The sequence below is a fragment of the Tinamus guttatus genome, unplaced genomic scaffold (genome assembly GCF_059628265.1).
Source record: "Tinamus guttatus ecotype Peru unplaced genomic scaffold, ASM5962826v1 Tinamus_guttatus_pri_ptg000942l, whole genome shotgun sequence".
Taxonomy (NCBI): domain Eukaryota; kingdom Metazoa; phylum Chordata; class Aves; order Tinamiformes; family Tinamidae; genus Tinamus; species Tinamus guttatus.
Window position 1 is genome coordinate 1617810 of NW_028289476.1, and position 12009 is coordinate 1629818.

General features: G+C 52.0%; 1 non-coding gene across 1 annotated transcript; it reads right to left on the reverse strand.

Annotated features, from left to right (window-relative positions):
• Positions 1 to 6772: 6772 nt before the first annotated feature.
• On the reverse strand, positions 6773 to 6844 carry TRNAG-UCC (transfer RNA glycine (anticodon UCC)). The gene has a single exon. It is a non-coding gene; the product is annotated as a tRNA-Gly (tRNA).
• Positions 6845 to 12009: the final 5165 nt, after the last annotated feature.

A 12009-nucleotide genomic window follows, 5' to 3' on the forward strand; every position in this document is an offset into this window, starting at 1 on the left:
GTGGACTTCAGAAGAGTAGAGCATGACTCTGATCATGCCAGCACTCTGCTGCCTCTCAAGGCCAGCTGTGAGGTGAGTCTTTGCTTTCTCTTTGTACTTCAGCATGCCATCAGATGTTGCATCTCCTGAGTGTGATGCTTGATGCGGTTCTCATATGATTTGTAGAGGGCACCTTCAGCGACAGGCTGGGGGTCATTTGCCTTCTTGGTGTGTATCTCAGCTAGAGTCCTGCAGGGAAGCAGGCTTGCTGGCAAGAGGCCATCAAAGGGCCATAAAAAGTGCTAAGGCCTTCGATCATTTTTCCTACCAAGGGAGGCTGGCAGAGACCTAGAATGACCATGGAGAAGAGAGGGGTCAGCGGAGACCCTATCGATTTGTATCCATCCCTGAAGCAGTGGAGAGGTATAGGCCAAGGGAGTAAGGAAGAAAGAATCATAGACTCATAGAATCGTTACAGTTGGGACCTTTAGAGACTGCCTTTAGAGATCATCTAGTCCAACTGCCCTGCACATGCAGGGTCACCTGGAGCACGTAGCACAGGATTGTGTCCAAGTGGGTTTTGAAGATCTGCAGAGAAGGAGATTCCACAACTTCTCTGGGTAATCTCTTCCTGTGCTCCGTCAGCCTCACTGTTAAAAATTTTTCCTTAAGTTCCTGTGGAATTTTTGGTGTTTCAGTTTTTGGCCATTACCTCTAGTTCTATCCGTGGCCACCACTGACAAGATGCTGGCCTGATACTCTTCACTCCCTGTCTTGAGGTATTTATATACACTGATCAGGTCCCCTCTCAGCCTTCTCTTCTTCTGGCTGAAGAGGCCCAGCTCCCTCAGCCTCTCGTCATAGGGCAGATGTTCCCAGCCCCTGATCATCCTTGTAGCCCTGCGCTGGGCTCTCTCCAGTAGCTCCATGTCCCTCTTGTACTGGGGGGCCCAGAACTGGACACAATACTCCAGATGTGGCCTCACCAGGGCTGGACCCCATAAGAGGGCAAGCAGTTGTGAGTATAAGATGAAATAGGTAACATCCCACCTCAGCATCCAGAAGATGACTGTTCTACTGTGAGACTGGTCTTACAAGGGAATGGGTTCCGAAGAAACTTGTGGAATCTCCGTCCTTGGAGACGTTCTCAAGCTGACTGCACAAGGCCTTGAGCAGCCTGCTCTGCTGGACCCTGCTTTGAGCATGTGGGTGGACTAGACCATCTCCTGAGTTTTTTTCTGCCCCCTTCAGCCCCTCTGTCATGCTGTGACCAACTGCTGGATCCCTCAGGCAGAAGTGTCCCTCAGGGAGAAGGGAGTGAAAATAGAGGTAGGGAGCCAGGGCCCAGAATGGCTTCAGAGTGGGGATGAGGAAAGGGCGGGAGAAGGGGAACTGCTGTCAATGCCAGGCGCAGGCACTCTGCCTTTCTCTTTTGGGGAGTCCTCATTCCCTCATTCAAGGGCACGTTTGCAGACTCTATAGCCCCCCTTCCTGGCATGCTCCCTTATGGCCTTGGCCCTCTCCTCTCCCCATCCTGCCCCTGCCCAGCAGCACAGCAAGCAGCTTGAGACAAATTCACATGGAAGCAGCAGAATGCCTCCAACATGATGCACTTCTCAAGAGCAAGCGAGGGCCTAGTGGGCTTACAACACATGGAAAGACAGCATGAGCTCACACCCTTCCACGACCCATTGGGGACTTTTCCAGAGGAAAACAAAAACCTCTGCAGTGAGATGGTGAGTGCTTTCAGTGGAAGGCCGCCTATCAGGCCCTGAAAGGGTGCCACGATGACCAGGCAATAGAGTCATATTCTGTTCCTCTGAGACCCACAGAGTCTGAAATGACACCTTTGGCTATCGTCTTGGTAGCCCTGGTCTCCCGACTTTCTACGCTAATTGGCTTGCTTTTGGTACTCGGGGATCCATTTGGGAGCTCCTCTCAAATGTGGCAGGGCCCAATGCTTATGGGTAGCCTGGCTGCAATGGAAGAGGGAAGGGAGTCCTTGCACAGCTGCGAGCAGACAGAAATAAGATTGGGATACAGTGTATTCATTTTTCATGCTGAGTGGCTGGCTGGGTGAGGCTGGAGGCAAAAGAAACAGCACCACAAGATTCCAGCTATGCTGCACAATGTCTTTAATGAGAAAGAAGGAGAAAAGGCGGTGAATGAAGCAGTACACAGAGCAAGACACATGTTCCCAGGCTGCTGGGTGCTGACTCCAAAGCAGGTGGTCGTCCGGCTTCAGCAGTTTGGACTGCAGCGGGGGACAGGCAGGCAGAGTCCACCTGCACCCAGACCAAGGGAGCCCCCAGATGCGATGGGCACTCCCCCAGCGCTCAGGGAGCTCCCAACGGCAGCTGACAGAGAGGATCCCACGGCTGTGTTCTGAGGGAAGGAGGTGAGGATGGACCCCGGCAGGGTCACCACGACCGGGGAGGCCTCGATGGCAACCACTGAGTCAGCGCAGCGGGCGACGCAGGGCTCACTGCAGCTGCTTGCAAGAGGGGTAGGGCCGGAGGTGCCGCACGGGCGTGGCTGGCAGGGTCTGAAGCAGGACATGTCGCTGTGAGGGAGGCAGAGCTGAAACACAGAGCAGGGGAGGGAAAAGAGGGCACAAGTTCCAGCTGCAGACATGGCTGGGGCAAGCTCCCAATACCTTCCCCTTCCCCTTGGTCCACCCATGCCAAGTAGGCCTTCTTCTGTAGCTCTCCTGTTAGAAACTGTCATATTGGAAGGTCTCAGCCCCCACTTCTCATGCCTGCCCTCTTCACTGAGAGCTCGTAAAGGCTGCTAAGGGCCTCCTTCGCTCCTGCTTTCAGAAGAAGCTCAGGTGGCATGAATGCATACCCCTCCAAGTAACAGGACACGGGAATGCTAGGCAGGGTGTCACATAAGATCAATTGGAGTCGGCTAAAAGCACCGACAGAAAGACTCGACCTACCACATCTCTGAAAAAAAACATTTCTGCGCTCAAGATGGCAGTGAATGCACTTGGCTACTCAGTTAGAGATGACCTTCTGCACGTGGAAGTTCTGGCATACTTTCAGCTGCAGCCAGAGATGCTTCTTCAGCTTGAAAGGACCCTCCTCTTCCCTCGAAAAAAAAAAAAAAAAACCCTGTTTCCTAGCTCCCCATTACCACCACCACCCACCCCTGAAAACACGAACACGTAAGGGACCTAAAAGATTTCGAGTGCTAAGCTTATCAGCCAACTATGAAAGCTGAACAGCCAGCATGACAGCATTTCAGCCCACAGGAAGCAAGAGAGCAGAGCCAGGCTTACCGAGATTGCTGAGGAAAGTGAGGCAGAGAGACGAGGATGGCAGAGCCTGGTGCAGCACACACTTTCATGCTGTGTCCCAGAGCCTCTGAGGACCCAAAACATTCCTTGCTCATGAAGCACCTGGGAGTTGCTGCTGCTGGGAAAGTTCTCACTGGTGATTTTGCCCTTGTTTCTCCTTCCTCCTCAAGTGTGGTGCTCCCATTTCATTCGAGTTGGTGTTGGAATGCCTAACCTGTGTCACCAGCCCCATTCTGGACCCTTAGGGCCTGTGAACTCAGAGGTCTCAGGCTCACTGTGGTTAGAGGCTGTCCGTGGATTTGTGTCAAAAGTATTCCTCTTTGACTCATCCAGCTGTCCCTGAGGTGGGCATGGCCATCAGGCATGGTGATGTTTGGTCCATGAAGGACACCTCACGTCAGCTTTCAAGGCTAAATTCTTTGAAGATGGCCCTTGGTCTCCTGAAGCAGCACTTCAGGAGAAATGAGGACATGAGCTCAGTAGTCCTCTCATGCCTGAGGCCAGGACGCTGCCTCTGCTGAAATCAAGAGCAAGTGACTCACGTTTCCCTGGAGTACAGGGATTTTCCCAGCTCTTCCACGATACAACAGATCCCAGCTGCTCCTGGAGACTGATTCAGTGTTGCTCTGGAATGAAAAAGTCTTGAATGGGCCACACCATCTCTGACGCAGGAGAAACTGCTGTGGGCTTGTGGCTAATTGTTATGAGCCACTCCTACAAAGATGGCCATGCAGGCTTTGGGGCTCTGTGTTGGACTTGCTGGGGGAAACAGGTGCATTTCTGGTTGGGTCACTTTCAGGGAAGGATGCAGGCACCTCTTTGGTCTTCCTCCTGCACTTGGATGCGCATGAGCGTCTCCGTTGCCAAAGCAGAGCCTAGAACCCTGGCTAGAAGCCGAGTGAAGCCCTCCTCAAGTGCCCTACATACATGCCTGTAGAGGTCCCAGAGAGCCACTGCTTGCCCTTTCCAGGCAGGAGGGGACCAGCCTCTTCTCCAGCCTCCTCCTCCTCATTGTAAACCTGCCTTTCTTCCCTGGGCTGTAGGACAGTCAAAACAGGCTGTGGTGCACTCTGATCAAAATCAGCACCAGCGACATCACCACAGCCCTCACTCCTGCCCCAAAGGTGCTTCCCTTCAGCTCACATGAGCCCTTCTTTCTGTTGAGCCTTGCCAGATTGCAGGAGACTTGAGTCTCTTCTCTCTTATGGGACTGTGCATTCTTCAAGATCCTTGTACGCCCACCAAATCAATAGCAAGATGACTCACGTTTCCCTGGAGCGCAGGGCATTTCCCAGGTCTTCCACAGTAAAATAGCTCCCAGATGCTGTGGGTTACCAATCAGACATTGCTCTGCAATGGAAAAGCCTTGAATGGGCCACACCATTCCTGACCAGGCAGAGAGAAATGTGAGCTTGTGGCTCACTGCTGCAAGCCATTCCTAGAGATGGATTCTGGCTGGGCAAAAGAGGTCCATACGTGTGTGTGTCTCTCTCAGGGAAGGCCGCTTGATCTGCTTGTAGGCCTGAGATCCTGCAGCGCTCAGCAAGAGCATAGAGCCCTGTGTGGAAGAAACAGTCAAGTCCCCTACGCACATGCCTATGGAGATCTCAGGGAGTGATGGCTTGCCCTTTCCCAACCGGACGGAACCCACCCACTCTGGGGCCTCCTCTTCTTAGTTGTAAGCCTTCCTTTGTTCCTTAGGCTCTTGTCCAGGGCCCTTTCTCATGCTTGCCCATCTTCCCAGTGGGGATGGCCATCTCTGCAGACTGGGGAGCAGAGAGCAGAAGTCCCTGATGACAGGAGAAAGACAAGTGTTGGAGCACTCTCCAAAGAGAGTCCTCTTTGATATATGCATCCATGGATGACAGGGCAACAGGGCACAATGCCTGGCTTTTCTTTAGGAAGATTTTGGACATGCTCTGCCACACATCTTTGCATCCAATTTGACACGTTATGGTCTGCGCAGGCGGAGAATCCACCAGGAGAAACACAGAGCCTGGCACCTGCATGGACTAATTCCCCTGCCCTGCAGAATGACTGGGTGTGAAGCTGCTCTGTTGGATACATCCTGAGGGTCTTTGTGAGCGGAATGCTAAACAGATTGCCAGAGGAGCTTGTTGCACTTGAGCCGGCTCTTGACGGATTACTGGCCCCGTGAATGAGCAGAAGCTGACGTATGGGGAAGCTATGGCCTTAGCCTTAGTTCGGGCTATAGGTGGGGGACCTTTCTGTAGCAGCCTTTGAGTACCTCTGCAAAGGCAGGGGGAAGAGAGCCAAGACGTAGGCAGAACTGAAATTGGTGTCACCCCAGATGCCCTGAGCTCTTTGGGGACATCAGACACAGAGCAGGGAGCTGACCCTAGGCACTCTACTTGCTCCTTTGCCACAAACCATGGGGCTAACCCAGAAGGGCTCAGAGTGGAGAGCACAACCTGCGAAGAAGAATTTCCAGGGTGAAAGTGCAGCTTTGAGGCGCTTCCCTGCCAATCCGGGAAAGGAGAAGAGACAGAGAAAAGCCTGTCAGGAGTGGGATTATCACTAGTGAGTCGTGAAGTGACGAGATCTGCCTTTACAGGAAAAGGCCACGCTCCAGTCCTGCTCCTAGCTCCTGCTGAAAGGCATGGCCACGTAGCCTTCTGGCCCAGGCCTGGCCTATCACTTGCACTGGCTCCGCCGCTTTCCTGACAGGAAGCTGACCTACACAGTGATGCTGGCTGGGAACAAGCCATTTATGTGGCGAGTTTTGTTCTGCTGGTGCAGCTCTGTGACGTGTCTCGACATGGCGTCACAGAAGCACTGGAGAAAGCATGAGAGCATCAGAGCACATAACCAGAAAGTTCATAGTGATGAGGAAGTCAAGCTGGGGAGTAAATCTGCAGGTCAGGATGAGGATGCAGTGTTCTTGGCCCTCTCAGAACAGGTAGATATCCCGATAGAGCAAGTGCAGACTGAAGAATGTCACAACAGAAGTCCCTAGGTGGATTTGTTCATGAGGGAACCAGCAGCGAGGCTGGGCTATTTACGCTCCTACAGACCTGGGAGCAGGCAGAGATGCTTGTGGTGGGGAATGTGGAGGAGGTGGCAGAGGCTGTGTGCAAGGAGGGATGGAGTGGAGGGGGCAGGACTCATGTGGGTACTGGGGGAAATGGGGCAGGGGTATGTGCCTGCGAACATTTCTTTCACTGTCATGAGCACAGCTGCCTGCCAGGAAGCTGGTCTGTGCTTGACTCCTGGCCAGCGTCACTTGCAGCCTCAGCCACTGTTCTGCTTCAGCCTCTGGCATGTGCCTCAGCAAGGCAGGCAATGCAGAAACCCCAGTTCTCTCTCCTGGGCTCTGTGGACTGGGCCATGCTGCCTGTGCATGCAGTAAGGGGAGTGGCTGCCACAGGGAAGAACATGAGCTTGTTGGGGAAAGCCAGGCTCTTTTCTGGCAAGAGATGGAAGGGCCTCTGCAAGCAGCTAGAAGAAGAAGAAGAAGAAGAAAAGTGGGTGTGCGTTGGCCGGGAATTGAACCCGGGTCAACTGCTTGGAAGGCAGCTATGCTCACCACTATACCACCAACGCATGGAGGCCACCGGCACATGCCTGCTTGTCCCTGTCTGAGGCTGCAGGCCCGTGCCAAGAGGGTGTGAGGAAGCAGAGCTCTGGGGAAGTCCCAGAGTTGCAGCTTCATTGTCAAGCAGAAGTGCCTGCATCCAGGGCGTACTGCTCCAAAGATGGACAGCAGGCATTCCTCTCATTTCCATGGGCCTGGTGCAGTGTTAGGGGCTGCCACATGGCTATCAGGGGTAGCAAAAGAAGGGCTGCAACACGACTATGAGCTGGGACTGGCCAATGAGAAGAGCAGAGGCAGTGGCAGGGCTCTTGGCAGTTGCTCGTAGATCCACAGCCCCTGCTCATGTACAGTGTTGACCCTAGAACTGTTAGCAGTTGACTGCAAAGCCACAATGACCCAACATTTAGGTCAGGAGGGCAAAGCCAGTGGCCAACCTTACTCCTGCCAGGCTTTACAAGGTCAAGCCCATTCTCCATCTCAACTTGTGAACACCGTGCAATATTTGGATGGATTTGGATGCCCACATCAGGGCAACAGGGGCCTAAGAGTGACAGGGAAGACTTAAATTTATCCCCATTTATTGATATGGATTTAGAGCATGTCCCCAGCCCACTCCTCCACAAAGTACTGTGCAGTGTTCATTTCTTTATCCTGCCATAAGCCCAAGCTACCTGGTGCAAGCTATAAATGGAGAGTGAGGGAAACAAACTGTTTTTCAGGCAAGGTTTGAGCTCCCTGCACCCTCTTCACGACTGCTTTCAAAATGGCACAGCCTCACATATTGCTCCTCTGCCTCAAAGGTAAAGCTCTTTTCTCTCAGGCAATTTCTTTACTCCACTGTGCAAGGCTGCGTATCCAAAGGGAAGTTTTTCCTTCTGCATGTACAAACCTTGAGGTTCTTGCTGCACTACATGCAAGGAGGCAAGGGCTTCCTTCCAACCCAGGAAGACTATTGGCTTGACTTCTTTTGTGGCTTCCCTCTGTCCTTGCTACAGACTGAAATGAGGTGCACAAAATGTCCACGGGAGGCAGCAAGAGAGCATGCACTGGATTCTGAGGTCCCTGAATCACAGCACAGCTGAGATTGGGAGGGACCTCTACAGATCATCTTGTCCAACACCCCTACTGACCAAGCACGGTCACCTAGAGCACGTTGCATAGGATCTCATCCAGGTGGGTTTTGAAGATCTCCAAAGGAGCAGACTCCTATCCGGGCTGCCTGTTCCAGTGTTCTGTAATCCTAACAGTGAAGCAGTTCTTTGTCATATGTAGATGAAATTCCTGTCTTTCAGTTTGTACCTATGACTCCTTATCCTCTCCCTGTCCACAAGTGAGAAGATTTCATCCCCATCTTCTTTATAATCCGCCCCCCAGATATTCGCACATGCCAAAAAAATGCCCTCTCAATCTTCTCTTTCCTATCATAAACGGGCCCTGGTCGCTAAGTCTTTCCTCATAAGATAGATGCTCAAGTTCCTTAATCATCTTTGTCGCTCTATGCTAGACCCTCTCTGGTAGTTGCACATCTCTCTTGTACTGGGGAGCCCAGAAGTGCACACAATAGTCAAGGTGTGGCTTCACCAGAGCCGAGGAGAGAAGGAGGGTCACCTCCCTTGACCTGCTGGCAACACTCCTCCTCATGCAGGCCAGGATCCCATTGCTCTTCTTGGCCACAAGGACACACTGCTGCCTCATGATTAATGTGTTGTGAAATGGGACTCCCAAATGCTTCCCCACAGGGCTGCTTTCCAGCAGGACAACCCCTAATCTCTACTTCTGTCTGGGGTTATTCCTCCCCAGGTGCAGGACCCAGCACTTGCCCTTGTTGAACCTCAAGAGGTTCCGCTCTGCCCAACTCTCCAAGCCATCTAGGCCCCTTTGAAGGGCCGCACAACCTGCCCTGCTTTGTGTCATCAGCAACCTGGCTGAGGATGCACTCTGTCCCTTCATTGAAGTCTCTGATGAAGAAGTTCAATAGCATTGCACCCAGCACTGACCCCTGGAGGACACTGCTAGCCACAGGTCTCCAACTAGACTTGCCACTGCTTCTCACAACTCTCTGTGGGCTCTGCCATCCAGCCAGTTCTCGATCTACCCAGTGTCCACTCAGATGAGTGGATCCACACTTCATGAACTTCCCCGTGAGGAAGTTATAGGAGACAGTGTTGAAAGCCTTGCTGACATCAAGGTAGACAACATCCATCACTCTGCCCTCATCCATGCATCCGGCCATGCCATCTTAGAAGGCTATCAGCTTGGCTAAACACAACTCTCCCTTGAAGAATCCATGTTGACTGCTGCTGATCACCTTTTTTCCTTGACATGCCTAGACATGACCTCCAGGATGAGCTGCTCCATCTCTTTCCAGGGCTGGCGGGTAGCTCCAGTCCCGCTGCTCAGGGTTGGCCTGGACAGCTGTTCATAGGAAGAGTTTTAGCAGCTGGTCTCCAGCAGTAGTGGAGCCTACCTCCAAAAGCACCAAAGACCTTGGGAGCCCCAGGAACCCAGACCATGCCAAGGCCACCTAAGGCGCACACTGTTTGCAGAAGAGGCATAGGAGTGCAGGTGGAGGGGAGCAAAAGCCTCCTGCTGGCCCTGAATGCAGCACACGCTCTCCCACTCCTTGGGAAGAGGTGCTCTGAGCAAAACAGAGGCAGGTAGGCTCTGCTTTCCCTCTGAGCTTTCTGCTTTCCCTGCAGAGGCAGCACAATTGGGCAAACAGAAACTGCCCGCCTCTCCAGGGGCTGTAGATGATGTCAGGGGGACAAACCAAGGGCGCGTCAGGGCTTCCTGGATAGCAAATTTCTTCCGTGGGCCCAGGCCTAGGCAGGGAGAATTCAACTTTTGATGGTGAGGAATCATTCAGGAAACTCCACCCAAACCTGTCAGTGCCCCAAGCCTACAGGTAGATTCTTTGTGCTGCAAGCCCCGAAATAGACCCTCCTGAGCTCCAGGCAGAGGGAAGAAACCTCTGGAAAGAGCGTAATGCTTTTCTGTAAAGAGTGAGCAGTCAAGGGTAGCCGAAGGAGAAGAAGATACCATGACAAGGCTCCAGCTATGCTGCACACTGTCTTTTAACGAAAAGGAAGGAGAAGAGGCAGAGAAGCAGTACATTGTACAGCAGTACAGATTTGTGTGTAGCTTCCTGAATGGATTGCAGAGTATGAAAGTAATTTAACCAGCTCAGAAAGGCAGGAGAGCAGGACTATCAAGACTGCAGGCTAAGGCAATATTTCTGTCTCTGTGGACCTCAGAAGAGCAGAGCGTGACTCTATTGTCTGATCATGCCGGCACTCTGCTGCCTCTCAAGGCCAGCTGTGAGGTGAGTTTTTGCTTTCTCTTTGCACTTCAGCATGCCGTCAGATGTTGCATCTCCCGAGTGTGATGCTTGATGCAGTTCTCATCTGATTTGTAGAGGACATCTTCAGTGACAGGCTGGGGGTCATTTCCCTTCTTGGTGTGTATCTCAGCTACAGTCCTGCTGATAGGGCAGACTGTCCTGAGGGAGTCAGACTTGCTGGCAGGAGGCCAGCAAAGGGCCATGATAAAGGCTAAGGCCTTGGATCATTTGTACTACCAGGAGAGGCTGACAGAGAGCTAGAGTGATCATGGAGAAGAGAGGGCTCAGCAGAGACCCTATCGATTTGTATCCATCCCTGAAGCAGTGGAGAGGTACGAGCCAAGGGAGTAAGGAAGAAAGAGGCAGCTGCTTCTCACTTGGGCTCCCGTAAGAGGGAAAGCAGTTGTTGAGTATAAGCTGAAATAGGTCACATCCCACTTCAGCATCCAGAAGATGACTGTTCTGCTGTGAGGATGGTCTTACATGGGAACGGGTGCGGGAGGCCAGACATGACTCCTGAAGGCTTCAATATGAGTCTAGCAGAAATCACTTTATTGGCATTACAGCAGTCTATTTATCTACTACATTTCTGTTAAGTCATCTAGCCACGCGTACGCTTACATTGCGATTGGTTGCATACTACTGTCCACACATTTTCTACAGTACTAGATTGGCAGTACTAGATATCTACAACCAATCAAGTACTGTAGATATCGGGGGCACATGTTTACATGATTGGCCTGCACACAGTCCTCCATCCTGCACTGATAAGCTTGTTTACAGGTTCTTCCTCTCCTACTTCTGTGTTCTTGCAGCTGGTGACTTCCCACAATCTTTTCGCCTTGGTCTTTGTCCAGCTCATCGTATTTGTCTTCTATCAGGAAGCCTCTGTTACTTAGATATGCTCCCACAAACGGGTTCTGAAGAAACTTGTGGAGTCTCCATCCTTGGAGACGTTCTCAAGCTGGCTGCACAAGACCTTGAGCAACCTGCTCTGCTGGACCCTGCTTTGAGCATGTGGGTGGACTAGCCCATCTCCAGAGGTTTTTCTGCCCCCTCCCAGCTCCTCCGTCATGGTGTGAGCCACTGCTGGATCCCTCAGGCAGAAGTGTCCATCAGGGACGAGGGAGGAAAAGCTCAAGCTCAATGGGATCTTGGGCTGTCCCCACGTTTATGGGATAAGATGATTGACTTATAGTCATTCTTTCAATTCAGAAAGGACTGTTGGCTGGTGTATGCACAACTAGCCTTATCTCCCCACTAGGATGCAGCCATCAGAACTGTTATTGATGGTTAATATCTGAAAGAAGAAATGAGGCAACTACCGGGATCAGGTAATGTCACTGGTGGTTAACACCTGAATAGGGCTATGTGTGAAAAGTCAGGTTGAGCTGGGGAAGGAGCACGTCTGTCACACCATCCTTCTCATCACTGGTAGGATTGAGGAGAAAATCACCTGGGCGCCACACTGTCCACTGTTTCAGCGCACTGTAATCTCAATTGATACTTTCCAAGTTGCCCTTCGAAGTATCACAGGTGCTCATATAGAAGAGCTGTAGAAGGTAATAATCAGACAAGTGGACAAACTTTGGCAGCATCTCAGATTTGAGCCTGCAACAGGCAGAAACCTCTCTATACAAGAGGCCAGGTCAGCAGATGGGTGCATCTCACCCCTGCAGCAGGGAGTCACCCATGACAAATACTCTCCACTAGTTCTGGGTTTTCCTGTATGACACAGGTTCTGTTGGCCAAGTTGCTTCACTTGAAGATGTGTTCAGCTCCTTCTCAGCTTGGAGAGCACTGAATCTATTCATCAACAGCAAGTCTTCAGGA